Source organism: Pelecanus crispus, chromosome 5 (assembly GCF_030463565.1).
Source record: "Pelecanus crispus isolate bPelCri1 chromosome 5, bPelCri1.pri, whole genome shotgun sequence".
NCBI classification, from domain to species: Eukaryota; Metazoa; Chordata; class Aves; order Pelecaniformes; family Pelecanidae; genus Pelecanus; species Pelecanus crispus.
In genome coordinates, this window is record NC_134647.1 from 6,117,596 (window position 1) to 6,133,123 (window position 15,528).

General features: G+C 40.7%; 1 protein-coding gene across 1 annotated transcript in view; it reads left to right on the forward strand.

Moving 5' to 3' along the window:
• Nucleotides 1–3,241: 3,241 nt before the first annotated feature.
• Nucleotides 3,242–15,528, forward strand: part of LRP1B (LDL receptor related protein 1B) — a 584,315-nt gene continuing 572,028 nt past the window's right edge. The window contains exon 1 of the mRNA XM_075711708.1: nucleotides 3,242–3,335. The gene's annotated coding sequence lies outside the window, so the exon portion shown is untranslated. The remainder of the gene's footprint in view (nucleotides 3,336–15,528) is intronic.

Here is a 15,528-nt window from a genome sequence, read left to right on the forward strand (position 1 = left end):
CTCAAGATCGAGACTATAAAAAGCTTAGATCTCTGTAATTTTTGTACTGTTGAATAAAATACAAGCAAGAGTTTATGGAAATAGCAAAATTATTTCAGTTTTTAAAAAATGTAGAAAACAAACCTTTTTTCCCATCACACATGCTCAAAACTGAGCTATATATGAAGTAGCTTTTTAAAACTTGTTTGTGTCCATTTAGGTTGGGTTGGGGTTTTTTTTCGGTAATCTTTGCCCAAAGTAAGAAAACATTTAAGATTTATTTGCGTAGACATATATGACCATCTGTAGCTTTAGAAAAAGCTGGTGCAATAAGAGGCAAGGGATAATCACCTACAACAGTGCTTGCTGACTGCTGTATCAGTGTTCCTCCTCCTCCAAAGAAAAAGCTTGATACCTTATTTCCCAGCAGCAGCCTACCAGTTTTTTGTGTCAGACTCTCATTACCCTTGAGCATGGCGATAGGATACTCCCCTGCTCCGTAGAGCTCCTCGTTTGAATGCCATTTACTCGGGCATTTATGGTGTTATTCAGAGGTTTCCCTTGGATTCCTGTTCATTACGGCTGGCAGTAGCACTGTTCGGATGCGTTTCGACTGGCAGTTGACATTGAGTAGCGAAAAGGGATTTTATTACAGATAAAAGTGTAAAACATAAGGGAATGTTGCAGAGGAGAAAGGTCTTTAAATTAATGGTAGTGTGGCTTTACAGGTTGTCTTTCTCTCTGCCTTAGATTTTACATTTCCAAGGGAGCAATGTTAAGGACTATGTAGAACAGGCTTCTTTTGTACCGCTCCCTCCCTTACTGCTGGGGTTTCTTCGGTGACAGCCACGGGACTTACGGACAGGGTTTCATATAGATATTGCACCGAAAAGCTACAAAAGAGCAGTTCTGCACGTTTCACCGTGTTTTCTTTGGCATCACTGTTACTTTGTTTACAAACTAGACTGAAATTCTGTGTCGGCTTCAAATGTGATTTTCTTAACGCTGGGCTCTGCTTGCTGCGGTGTGTAATTAGACCTGGAGTATGACATTTTGGCGTAAATGGCAGCATTTATTTCTCCTTTTACCCAGTTATGGACAGGACTTGGGAAAGAAGCACGATTTCTCTTTCTATAGGTATTTTGCATGTAGGTAATTGAGTAGGTTCATGTAGAACTGGTTAGTCACTTGTGTAAATTTGACTCCATAAGTGTTTTCACAATTTTACATTTTTATATTTATTCACTAACATTTTTTTCACTTAGCTGCCAGTTCAGAAATCTATAAAAAAGTAACATTTAGAAAAATCTAATTTGAAATAATTTGATCTTATGAATCTTAATTCATGAAGTTAGCCATTTCAACTGTGTTTCACTCTGAGAAATAAATGTTCTTGAGTGGTATAAATAAGTGAGTGTGGTAGATAACTGGTTTTGTGCTAGTTTTAATATTCCCAGGTCCGTTACAAACAGGCATGTTATACACAGAAAATGACAGTTCACACTGTAGTACAAGGTTTCCATAAATAAACAGGAATTTATTGTGGATTTCAAGAATATTATAAAACCAAATATTAAACAGTTCTTCGTACAGGTTTTGCGCATACTATTGTATGTCTTTGAAATGCTGAAACTTGCCAAACTCCCTCCCTCTTTCCGACTTCCAAGATGGTTTTTCAAGAAGCGCTATCAAAGCGGGACCTTTCATCATCTCCCTGAAAGATTTAAGAAAACCACTTCCATGTGCATGTAAACTTACATTTTTAATTATAGTCACTTATTTTTTACAGAGATAAACAACTTAAACGACTGAATGCTGTTTGTTGTAGTAAGTACAAGGAATTAAAATATAACAAAAATGCTTTGATTCCTACAGTTATAGAAACTGTGTCATAGCTAGGTTAAGCGGTATGAAGTATCACCTACATAGTAGTTTCAACTTGGACCCATTTGAAACTGAAGCCATCAATAGTTTGAGACTGACCTTGAAAATGAGGTATGCACATACAAAATGATAGGTTAATTTTAAGAAAGTGTTCCCATTGCTATTTCCTAGAGTAATAATACCTAAATGTCCCAAAAACTGTGCCATAAGAGTTTTCCTTGGAAGCTCAGAGTCTGCTTTACAGGCATGTTTAGGAACACATCTTACAGTGATCAGACAACACGATATGTGCAGTGTCTGCAGAACAGCTGTTTTGTTCAGTAGGCCAGCTGAGTTCTTCTGAGGAGCACTGGGGTTTTGTTATCACGCTAATAGCTAGTTGACATATCTGACTGAGAAATGAATATCATAACAGGTCTACTTCACAGTGAAATAGAGAAAAACAGAATTTCTTCAAATGCTGTTTCCTAGAGGTAGTTTATGGTAACCCTGTCTGTGCCTGGTTGGAAGGGTTATGGGATGCCCCCACTGCAACACTGCAGCTGGACGTGAGGGCAGTGCCGCCAAAGCAAGGGCACTGGGGATCTCATCTCGCAGCCGGGAAAGCCAACCCCACCCTGGGCTGCATCCCCGGCAGCGTGGCCAGCGGGGCGAGGGAGGGGATTCTGCCCCTCTGCTCCGCTCTGGTGAGACCCCACCCGCAGCCCTGCGCCCAGCTCTGGGCCCTCAGCACAAGGACATGGAGCTGCTGGAGCGGGGCCAGAGGAGGCCACAGAAATGCCCCGAGGGCCGGAGCCCCTCTGCTGCGGGGCCAGGCTGGGGGGGCTGGGGGTGCTCAGCCTGGAGAGGAGGGGGCTGCGGGGAGGCCTGAGTGCGGCCTGGCAGGGCTGAGAGGGGCTGCAGGAAGGGGGGGGCAAGCTTTTAGCAAGGCCTGCTGGGACAGGACAAGGAATAACGGATTTAAACTAAAGAATAGATTTAGACTGGATATAAGGAAGAAATGTTTTACAGTGAGGGTGGTGAGGCAGTGGCCCAGGTTGCCCAGAGAGGCGGTGGAGGCCCCATCCCTGGCACCATCCCAGGCCAGGCTGGACGGGGCTCTGAGCACCCTGCTCTGGTTAAAGCTGTCCCTGGCACTGCAGGGGCTGGGCTGGGTGGGCTCTGAAGGGCCCTGCCCACCCAAAGCATTCCGTGAGTCTATGATTAAATTAGTACTTCACGTTGTTTCTGTTGTTGGCTTTGATTTCTGATGTCAGAATCACTTTATTTTCGCTTTTTGTTTTCATTTTGCCATTTTATTTTCCTTCATTTTTAATCATTGCATTCTACAACATTCTTGTTTTCAGAAGAACCTCAGTTATGTGACGTAGGAGAGTTTCTGTGTCGTGATCGCGTGACTTGTGTCTCCCAGCACTGGCTGTGTGATGGAGAGCCTGATTGTCCTGATGGTTCAGATGAGTCTGTAGACACATGTAAGTAGAGAAGAAGCCAATCTTATTTTATCTTCCATTTAATGGTAACGTTGCACTAACTATACAACTGAAAGGATGGGTTCAATTTTTTTTTTCTTAATAAATCCTGACTAAATCTTCATATCAAGGGGAGCAGGTTACATTCGCTGTGTAGGTGAGAGACAAAAGAAATGGAAGAGATGGAAGGTGTTTTGTTCATGTGCCACTTTGCAATGAACGCTGTTGCCAGAGCATATGTTCCCTGTGCTCTCACTGAGCTGTAGATGAGCTGTAGAGGGCAGAGGCAAAGTCAGGCAGAGGAAAAATGTATCCCTCTAAAACGGGGAGAGGTGGGGTGGAAATGAATAGTGCAAAATGTTTTCAATAAAAGTATGAAAAGTATGCAAACATCAAAGGGAGGAATGAAAGAAGATGTAAAAAAATATAAGGGGGAAAGAAGCAAAGAAAGGAAAATGAGGGAAAGCTTTAATAAAACATGTTTAATTATAGTCAAAGACCTTGGGTTTTTTTAATGTTGCTAAGAGCTGCTGAAGACCGGAGTAGCAACCTTACAGACTTTTTTTCTTATCAGCCTTGTAGACTACTGACGTGGTGATATTAAATCTTAATGTTCCCTTGTTTCCTGTGTTCTGAAGAAAATGAGGGAATTTCCAGATTTTATGCCCAGGATAATCACTTAATGTAAGAGAAGAGCCATGTATTTTGTATCAAAGCAATACTGACAATCAGGAAGGCTAGAAATGTGGTTTACTGCGAAAAGAAAAGAAAATATCAAACATCAGACGGTATTTAGGAGCCTGATCTTTAAAATGAGGGACAGAAATTCAAGATGTCTGGAAACCATTTCTGTCTGGGCAAATGTTGCACCGATGATTGCGACCTTCCCGCTCCAGCGTTTGTTCTCTGGAACAGATAGGAAAATTGCCTCCAGGGCTGTGGTGAGGGTGCTCTGATTAACCGCCTTTGAAACGCTTTGGGATTCTCAAAAACGAAATACTGTAGTTGGAAGCATCAGGTACAGTTAAGATTTTATTTCTGCACTGATGATGGATTACTGTCTTCTCTAATATAATACTTTGAAGCATAGCGTTAGTATCTGCAGTTCAAAGTTTTTCTGCTAACTAATGGATGTTGTGATAAGAGCACAAAAATGGTCCCACACACAGTTTTTAATTTGCCTCCTGATATTTAGCACGTAGTTCCAAATCCGGCCGCTTGCTGGCTGCCTAGATATTTTCCTCTCGAGAACTTTGCATGTTTATTGTATGGGACCAGATGATCTGTGTTCAGTAATGCCATTCTAAGCCACGGCATATTAAAAACGTAACCTTTGAAGTTTACTGATGGCTTGAAGAAAGGGGATGGGGTGGGAAAGCAAGCCTATGCTCTTCTGACATCAGCCAGCCTGGTCCTCTTGGAAACGCCTTCCCCTTTGCAAATGCTAACAGTTTCTATCGGATGCATTCCTTAGGCTGTCCTAAGTCAAAGGTAGGAGTTAGCATCATTGCTTTTCTGGTTGTAGAGCAGGAAGATGTTTGAATCCTTCTGAACCTACAGCTTATGCAGCCCTTTGCTGACGAGCTGCTGGTTAATGAGGTGCCTGGGCAACACTTAACGGTACGGGCTGAGGTGGTGGTCACGTCGGGTGCCCCGTCTCATCCTTTCAGTTCAACTCAGCCCAGACCTCTGCGGGAAAACCAAGTGGCAGCGCTGGGATGCTGGGTGAAACCTTCTTACATATTTTCTCACAATTAAGTTTTGGTCTTGATGGTTCTGTATTTGATTAGCCAGCGCAATTTCATGTCAAATGTAGTATGTCTTGAAATACGTTTATGTACTCTAACTTCGTCAAGTAAGTTGTTTCTCATTAGAGATGAATATAATGTTCCTGAATGTTCGTGCTGATGCTTTGCATCACGGTATCTGTAAGGAGTTATAAACTACCTTAGAAATATTCTTACGAAATATTTGAGCACTCTGTGGCCGTAATGCCAGGGACAGAGCACCTTCCAGTTTTAGTGCAGCGGGTCACGTGCCTGTTTGTTTATAGATGAATGCAGCCTCTATTTGTCAGCTCTTTGCTGACTTATATCCAATGAATTATTTGGTGTAGCCTGACAGATATTGCTAGTTGTTCCTATAGCCATAAACAAATGAAGTTTGATTGATTTTCTGTGGATTTGTCCCTAGTAATAGCGTTTTCTGGGTTCTAATAATGCGCAAGCATTGATCAAAGCTTTTCTTGCAATTGGAAGTTCTTAACTTCTCTCCTGTGGGGATTTCAAGGTGTCTAAAATGAGAGAAATTCTCATGCTACAGCTTTTCCCATGGTGAGAATATGAAAAGTCTTACTGGTCTCATCACTCAACCATCTATTTGCAGAAAATGTCCAGGGATTAAATATCTTTGTGGCCTCTCTCCTGGTGGCATTTTAAGCAGGTTTTGCAATAGAACCTGAAAGTTATTAGGTTGTATAAACATATATGATATGACTGTATCAACTAATTTCCTCAGGAATCTACCTGAAATCCTACAATCTAGTTGCTTTATTAGCGTTAGTAAAGAGACCTAGGATTGGACAGAAAGGAGGAAAAGGTAGCATTCTTAGTTACCCTTGAATTCAGTCTCTGCGTTGGCAAAGGTTGGGGCAGGGCTTTAGGCAGGCACGGCTTCCATTGGGCTCCCATCACACGACGGGTGTGATGGAGGTGTCCTGTCGCTGTCTGTGCTCTTCTGAGTCGACAGACAGCTTCCATCACCACTCTGTTCCACTTCTACTTCCCGTCTTCCGCTAAATGTTCTCACAAATAGCTTTGTAAAACTTCTGGTTTTACAAACCTATGGTGCCTATGCTTGTGTTCTCCTCTGTTTCTTAGCAGCTGTATTTCTTTCTGCTCTTAGTGGAGCTGCTGCTTTTTTATATTGCCAAAGAACCTCGTTCAGTAATTCGTAATGAATAATTTAGGGAACAAATTTTGTTGCTTTTCTATTAGTGAGTTCGTGAGAAAATTGATTTTTAAAAAAATTGTCGTAATAAAAATGTTGACCAAGTAATTTCTACCCTTTCTTGGGTGGTAAGTCTCTAGGTTGTTCACAAGGTTTTTGCAAATAGTCAGAATTCAAAAATCAATTTACTTAGCTTAATTGGATGATGCTAGGTTCTTCAGCAGGCTAAATCATAAAGCTCACTTGGAATCAGTAGAACTCTATCAGACGCCCCAGAATCTGGCCAGGCATGTTTGACTTTTACAGATAGCTGTTGGTCTGGAGGTTGATGCAAATGTCTAGAGGACTTCCTTACTATAAAAAGAAAAAAAAAACCAAACCTGTATGTAGACTCATCTGCCAAACTATTTTGGTGGGACAATTACAAAAGTCAAATATACTGCTGAAAAGCATAGAGTTTAAAAAAGAAAAAGAGTGACAACCGTTGATATCACCTAGTGTCTGTTCACTGTTGCTTGCTTTAGGCACTCAGTAGTTGGAAACATGTTTAATACTGTTTTTCTTGGGGGTTTTTGTGTGTTTTGTTTGGGTTTTTTTTGCTAATTTTACCATTCTTGCCACTAGTATTGGTCTTAAGCTGTAAGCATTTGTCTATCTCAGCAACTTTTATAGTGGCTTGAGTAGGGAAGGTCGCTAATTGTATCTCAAAGATCCAATTTAAAACATTGTCATTTTAGGGTACCAGTGTGTGTTTCATTCCACAGTTGTACCTCTGAATGACGTATTTATCTCTAAATAAGCCACGCGGTTGCTCAAGGCGTATCAATGGCTTCTGAAATCTAGACATTTCACTTGATATGCTACTACCTGGTTTCCTCCTCAATCTCCTACTAGCAGGCTTGAGATCTAAAATGTATGTTGGCCAATGACTCCATCTGTTTCGCACTTAAGGATATTTTTTTTTTTTCGTGTTTGCAACTTCAGGATTTGTCTAGCTTGCATATTGTTTCCTAATCTCAGTTCACAAACTCCTCTGTGACAGAACACGTTGTGCTAAGGCAAGGTGAAACAAAGGAGCAGGAAAAGAAATTGGTTGTTTACTGTAGCTTCTTTCTGGAACTATGCACATTGATTGTGTTTGGGCTCTGTGATGCTTGGTGCAGCAGGAGTTCTGGCAGGGGCTGGTTTATTGTCTCTTAGCAGTGAAGTAGAGGAGGGTGCTATAACACTGCCTGATACTTGCCCTACGAAGAGAGGCTTGAGGTCTGGCACAAGTATACCCTGAGCTCTTTTCATATCGTTCTGTGGCGTGCTGCAGGCAGCAGTGCTTTGCTACGGCACAGTAGCCCGTTAGAACCATCTATGACCCTAAGTATTGCTTGAATATCATGAATATCTTATGAGAGGGAAAAAAAAACACAGTACGATATGAGATCTCCTACTACCAAGGCATGAAAGTATTTGACACTCAGTTATTTTAGCAGCATCAAAATTCTGAAAACAATTCGCTCTGCACTGCCAGACTGCAACTCTGTGTCTCGTATTGTCTGCAACTGCACTTGCTCTGTTATCCTGGCACTGTTTTTCTTGTCTTTGAGTTTTCTTAAATGGTGTCTGAATGACTGTTTGAATACATGCCACCCACACAATTTATTTGTAGCTGGTCCTGAATTGAAAGAACCCCAGTTTCCATTAAGAAATCGTCAAATTTGAATGGTCCCTGTCTCTAGAAGTTTGAATAGATGTAGCCCTATCATAACATGTTGAAATTATCTCTGATAATAATCTTTGGGATTTTGAGGGAATATGATCTTCTATTATCATGATTAAACTGAAGTTGGAGGAGCAAAAGAAAGGCAGCAACCAGAAATACCTTGTTTAAAAACTTGAGTTTCACTTTGTTTGCTAAAATAGCTTCTTCAATTCTCTGCATGCTAATTATGTGAGACTAGTTTCACAAGTTTAAAAATTGTTAATTGGGTACCTCAGTTGTAGTTCTTTTACCAGCAAAGGATAAGATAATTGGATGTCATGTTCCTCCTGTGGTATGAAACAATAAAGATAAAATTTCTTAAAGCTCCTAATTCTTTATAAGTAGATTCATGGAAATTCAATAGAAGGCAGGTTCCCAAACCATGCTTAAGTAGCTTTGGAAAATCCCAGATCAATAAATAACTTTAATACATTGAAGATGAGCTGCCATAAGGCTATTAAAGGTAAATGAAGAAAATGCTGGTCATGAGGGAAAATTGTGGTCTTGTGTTTTCACTTTTTATAATTTTGCTCTATGTAGTTAGTATTGAACAAGGAATCTGCTATGTATAATAGCTGCTTACACCTATTCTTCAGCAAGATACTTGACCGTGTTACTGGTCCTATTAATTTAAACTGCTTTGAGTTGAATGTATACTCACTTTTTCTCTCTGAATCAGGATCTTTCATATCAGTAGTGTAAAACAACTTCTGAAGCTCTTGTAGGAAATGAACCACAATGAAATGACAAATATCATCAAATTTTATCGAACTGCTGCTAGTTTACATAAAATCAAGTTAAATGCTTAATGCAGCAATACAATATTGCCATGCTTTTATGTTAGATGGTGGAAAGAAGTGCTTCTGACATGACAAGGTGAATGTTTTGAAATAGGATTAACTTTCCCAATACCACTTTTACAGATGTGAAAGAAACACACTTCCCACTGAGGGTGTCCTTGCAGTTGACCCTGGCAAAACTACTGTGGTTGGTAACCACTGATAAAGAAAAGATGTCTAAAGATGCATTCATTATGGCTGGTGGTTTTGCCATCCTATTTTCTGGCATATAGCCTCTCAGGTCTGCTGTGCTTGATCCCATTCAGATAGTTTGCCATTGTCTGCCCCTTTTACCCCATGGTGAACATCTGCATGACTGCTACCTGAGCTTCACCTTCTGACCTCTGCTTTCTCCTTATTTCATTGTTTGGGAAAACTGCCCTGCTCGGCCCCTCCAGGAAAGGTCGTTTTGCTGGTGTGATGGGATTGCTGATGTTCTGGTAGTTAACTGAATATTAGAGCAAACAGTCTGGAAAGGATGAATGTCAATGGTGCTCGTACCCTCTAAGCCTTTTGGAAAGGTTATAGAGAAGCACCCCATTGAGACAAATCCTGCATTGCAGTCGGTCTGGAGGCGTTCAGGTTGTTCCACGGTGGTGTTTGGGACCGCTGTTGATGAGGCCCAGCTGTCTTCCTGAGGGGGTTCGTACTTTGGAGATGTTCCTACTTTTCTCACCACTAATTCTGCTCCTTTTCCCTCTGGGCTGCCGCTCCTTTGGGTGCAGGGGAGCTCTTGTCTTGGGCCAGGGAATAACCTTTAAGTTTCTGCACTTACTTTCTGTCACAGCCAGCATATAAGCAATAGTATTGAGGCCCTAGAGAACATTTAGAGGCAATTCCTTTTTATAATTTCCCAATGGACGGTAATACTACTTCTGAGACATAAGGACATTGTCAAATTACTGGAATAAGTGCCTTACCCTTCTCTGAATAAAACTAGTTCGTTCATTTTGCGTGAGTGACTTTGAATACTTGGTGTGATTAAACATATGGCTGTGGCCCCTGATATATGAAGCTTCTAATATCTAATATCGTTTGGACTTGTACCAGGTGTGTGTGTCTGGTGTTGGCCGCCAGGGCCGTGGGGCCTCCGTGAGGAGAGGCCGGGGCTGCCCTGTGAAGGACCCGGCCGGTTCCGCAATGGCCCCGGGGCGGGCACAGCTGGGCCAGTCAGCCATGCTGGTGGCACCTCTGAGAAGGTGTATTTAAGAACAGGCAAAGTGCTGCCTGGCAGTGAGGACTGAGAAGAGAAACAGCCCTGTGAACACCCAGGTCAGAGGAGGAGGAGGGAGTGGAGGTGCTGCGGACACCGGAGCAGAGATTCCCTGGCAGCCCGTGGGGAGGCCATGGAGGAGCAGGTGGATATTTCCTGAAGAAGCTGTGGTCCGTGGAGCAGGTTCTCCTGACAGGGACTGCAGTCCGGCTCTGAATTAAATTAATTGTCCCCAAACTCAGCTGTGCTTTGCTTTTGATGGTAACTGGTGAGTGATCTCCTTGTCTTTATCTCGACCGATGAGCTTTGCCATCTTATTTTCTCCCAGATGCTCTTGAGGAGGGGGACTGGGCAAGCAGCTGGGTGGGCGGCTGGCAACTGGCCACAGTCAGCCCGCCACAGGACTGTCTCTCTCTGATCCCAGAATTGTATGGGCTGTGTCTATACAGCCTATATACGGATCTAAACTTGCAGAGAATGAAAGCCAAGCAAATATGCTGGCGTAACACTGAATGGTGCTGTAGTGCTGAACATGAGCTGATGGGTCCCACCAGCAGGAGGTTGTGTGGCTTTTGCTTGGAGCTGCCCTGCATTCTGCCATCTGAAGTATGGAATGACTAAGCTTGTGCCTGCTTTTAATTTTTTTTCTTTTCTTTTTTTTCTTTTTTTTTTTTTTTTTTTAAATAATAAAGGGTGGCTCTGTGTGTCCATGATAACTATGGGAACTGCAGTAGGATAGGAGGATCAGATCCGCAGAGGGAATGTTTGAAAGGATAGATAACAAAGTGCTTGAGGAATGCCATGGTACACTAAACACCTATTATATGTATCATATAACCTGTCAGCCAGATAACACTGCAGGAGTTAAATTTACACCGTACTGAACACAAGGATCTTGCAAGAGCAAGGTGTACATTAGTCCAGCTGGTATCAGAAGTATAGTGAGTCTCGTACCTGATGACTTGTCGGGCACTGCTGCCTTATCTGTAAAGGGTTAGCAACAGGGGCTTGGCTTCCAGCAGCGTTCATTTTGTAGGGGGCTGCAGTTTCAGTTTTGTGAATAAAAAAAAAAAATGTTTTTTCTTAAATGATGATTTTGAAAGTGATATGCTACAGTCAGGTAAACATCAGAATTTGGCAGGGAATAGAATTATTTGCTTCTGCTAATTTTTTTAAAAATAATTTTAAAGACTAAAAGCATTCAATAATTTCTTTTTTTATATATAGTTTATTTTCTACTCTGTGCATTCATTTGTACTCTGATTTCTAGTCTGAACGTTCTTTAACATTGTCCTTTACATAGTCCATACAACCGATCCTGGTTCAGCCAAACCTAATTGCCTTAAAAGGTAGTCAAAGCCTTTGCAATAGATTTTGATTATCATTCTGAAGTTAGGTTGTTATATATGCAGATACTTAAGTAATTATTTACAACTTACCCATATAAACAGTTAGATTAACTTTTATTATAGGCCAATAGGTTTTTGTAAGACTAGCTTGTTTCTGGTTTACTAGTAATGATTCACACCTTGCAAATGTGTAGCAGGAGATCTGCGTGGTGCACAAAAAGTTTAAGAAAGAATTATTCCTTTGTTTTTTAAATGATTTAAGCTCATAATATGAAATGATCTTTAGACAAGATTTTTCCCTTGTACTCAGGAAAAGGGCTAGAGTTCCTGTGACCAGCTCAGTACATAAAATGCAGCATTAGATTTCTTTTTGCCTTTCCACGTGGGGCGAATTTTTCAAAATGTTTGTTTATGGATTTGGGGCGTGGGGTAGTGGTGTCAAAACCACAGAATCTCAGAATCTCTGGTCTATGCGAAAGATGAAAACTACATGGGGAATCACGGTGTTGTTACTGCACAGAAACTCAGCATCCCTGGCAAGAGGTCCAGGTTCAAATAGGTATAATTTCTGTAGCTCTCTGGATGCATATTTTCTTCTGGAATAAAGTATGCAACAAGAAGTTCAGGATTGAAGGACTTAAAGGTCATTGTATCTCTCAGTGACATGGTCATTAGAAATGCCTTTTTTTTTGGTGGGGCGGGGGTGACTGCAGCTGGTTATCTTGTGCAGGGTTTTCCAGAAGTGGTTTACGGGGAATTCAATTAAATGATTACCAACAAAATGAGCCTCTTTTAAGGTCTCTGGAAACATGTAGGTATAATACAAGGCCAGGATGGAGCCTTTGAAGGATGATGCCCAATACCTAAAGCTCTGAAACAGCTCATTTATGGATTAATTGCTTGCTAAAATTGCACTTCCTACACAGAAGCAGATCTAATGGGATATATACTCATAAGACAAGAAAATTAAAAGATCAATCTTTTGAAAAACCTATAAAAGTAATTCATACTTTGACTAAGACCAAGACTTTGTTTTCAAGTTTTTAACCCAAAGCAATTTTATTTTCATAGCTAAGCTATAAATTCCGCCCCTAAAAAAGAGCACATGTGGAGAGAGAAGAGATGGAAAGATTTGGGACAGTTTCTCTTTCATGTGGTTGTGCTGGCTAACCTAATGACTTCCACACCCCCACCCCCCCAGCATTGACCTTCTTGACAGTGTTTGGCCACAAATAAGACAAGTTTCAGTGTTAATCACAGTTTGGGCGTGGGCTGTCTTTCAGGTACAGATGTGGTCCTCTCTGGTTTCACAGGAGGGATGTGTCTTCTGCACTGTCAACGCAGGAGACCCCAGAGACGTCCTAATTCTTATTACTTCATTTCCCATCTTATTTTTTGTCTTCCCATTAACAGTCCTTTGTCTCTTGCTGTCTTGTCATGCTGCTGCTGTTCAATAGTCAGCATCAGGAGAGGAGACTATTTTGGGAAAAGAGGAACGCACCTTAAGCGGGATAATTCAGCCAAACATCAAGATGATTGTGAGAGCGCTGATTGTTAGGCTGTCACTGCGCTCTCTACCAGGAATAGCTTTGGTAACAGGGAGGCAGAGAAATTACTGTATCACAGCATTGTCTATTGATTAGGCATTGATAAAATTTAAAAACATATTTAGAAAAAAAAATGCAAGTACGTAGCATCATCAAAAGCCTTTTTGGCTTTGCTGGTATAAAAAGCTAATTTTTGATAATGCAATAAATTACAGCAATCTTATGTATGACATTCCTTGTTGAAAGATTTTTATCTGAGGTGATGCTACTTCACTGTGGGTCCCAATTGCACCGAGACACATTACAAATGTTTATAATTATAATGATATATCTGGCCTGTAGGTCCTGTACTGGGAGAAATGTAGCGTATTTAAATAGTGGGCTGGATGGTATTCTTTATTTGTCACTTAAAAAGTGCTAAAGTGTAATAACCATTTTTCTTCTCAAAATTACTGATGAAAACAACTCTCATTAGCAAGCAGATGGCTTTCTGGAAGAAAAGTAAAATTGCTCTTTTTGAAAATGGGGCTGTGATTTAAAATAAGAATTTAGATGTGTTATTAGTGATAAAATGCACAGTAGTTTTAGTCCACAAAGAGGGCACCTTGCTACGGACGAAGAAATAACGCAAGACAAAAACCTCTCCTCGCAAAGAATCATGCATAACTGACGAAGGAGTGTAATTAGCTGTAGCCGTCAGTCTAGATTCAACCGTGCTATGTTTTAGCCTTTTAATAAAGTAGCGAAGGAAATGATGGGAAAGATTTCATTTCAAAAAGTATCCTTCGGGATTTAGTTCCTTATGTTAACTTACTGATGTACAGATCTAATCCAGAAAGTCCATGTTTTAGCAGCTCTTACTCATGCCCCAGTGCTTCTGGGTGGAGCTTAAAATGTTTCATTTGGCACAGTTAAAGTCTGCATCGCTTAACGCCTTCATCTTGCATTATTCCAAGACGCATCAACATCCACATACATCTACTTTGTAGGACTGTGAGCTGTGCCCTCAGAAATAGGTCATAAATTTTACATAAAACTTGGTTACACCCAATATGAAATAACTTTGAGTTAGTTCTGCTCATGAGAACAGGTGTTTATAGGATTGGACCCAAGTTTGTGTATCTGTTTCCTCACAGAGAATGCAAAATTAATTTATACCATCTGACATTTATAACCTCATTAAAGGCACAGCTTCTTAAAAGATATAGCTGTTAATGGTGTATTTACAATAACATAAGTTACTCCAAATTAAAGATGTGGCAAGCTTATTTTTCATTATTTAAGTGCTGAAACAAAATCTAGGTGGAAAAATAGATTTTTTTTTTTTTTTTTTAAATCTTATAATAAAATTACTTCTAAAGTGTTTGTTCCCTTTGCTCCGCTTCTTAAGCGTTCATAAGTACGCCAAGGCTACAAAGAGCGTCTCTCACTGCGTTTATGCTCAGGCTATAGAGAATGCTGAGATGGCATTTTCTAACGCATTCTGACTTTTTCTGCTCTACTTCTATACCAGGCTATTTGATATTTTCGGTAATTTTTTAAACTATTTAATCTAAAGTTGTCTACAGTAGATCTCTAATGTGCTGCCGTCTTTGGTTTTCTAGCTTCTTGTTGCAAGTTTACAAGTGTACTCCATAACCTAAAGCCAATGGTAAGTTCAAGCACAAAAACCAGGTACAAATAGTGGATAGTATAAATAATAGATATCTGCTCTACTGTTAAGAGGGATGTTATATAGTATAATACCTGTTCAGTGCAATAATAAAATAAAGATACGTTATTCTTACTGAAATCTGTCTTCTCTGACTATATTTTCAGTAAAATAAATAGTGGTTGTCTTGCCTTTCAATGAATTTGTCTCCAGCCTCCTCACCCCCTTCAATCCAAGCGCTGGTGGTGGCTACAGCTTTGCCTTCCATCCCTGGGAAGTCACGTGCAGAACACACGGTGAGCTAGGACCTCAGGGGCAGGGTGTGGTTTGTCCAGCGTATAAAATTAATAAGGGAACCTACTCAAGACGTTGGGTTTTCCATAATAACAAATGCTTTGTTTCATTGATTTGTAGTTCCCTGTTCAAAATGAGACTATGCAGTTGAGTAGCAGACTTATTGTCACAGTTGGGTTTTTATTCAGTAATGCAGTAGTAAGTTCTCTGTCCAAGGTAGAGAATAGTCTTCTCTCTCCACCTTACCCAAAGCTGGGGTTTTAGTTTTTTATTAATTCTGTGACCTGCATGCAGATGTAAGCGTACTGAAGGCTGACGGGTGTACTCATTAGGCTCCTGTAACGCCAGATCTCATTTCACTTTGGCTGCACTGGAGATGTCTCTGAGGTCAGTCAGGTCAAAGCTACAGTTGCTGCAAGTAACTATATAATTTCTTTCCTGCTAACAGTCCTGGGGATTTGAATGTGTCTGATGAATAAGGTCAGTTGAACTGAACTATTTTTGTATTTACGAAATTATTTAATTTGCATTGTTCTTATCTTCCTTTGGCCTGGCCTTCCACCCTAGTTGCTTCTTGATACGTAGTGGATTTCGGGCGTAT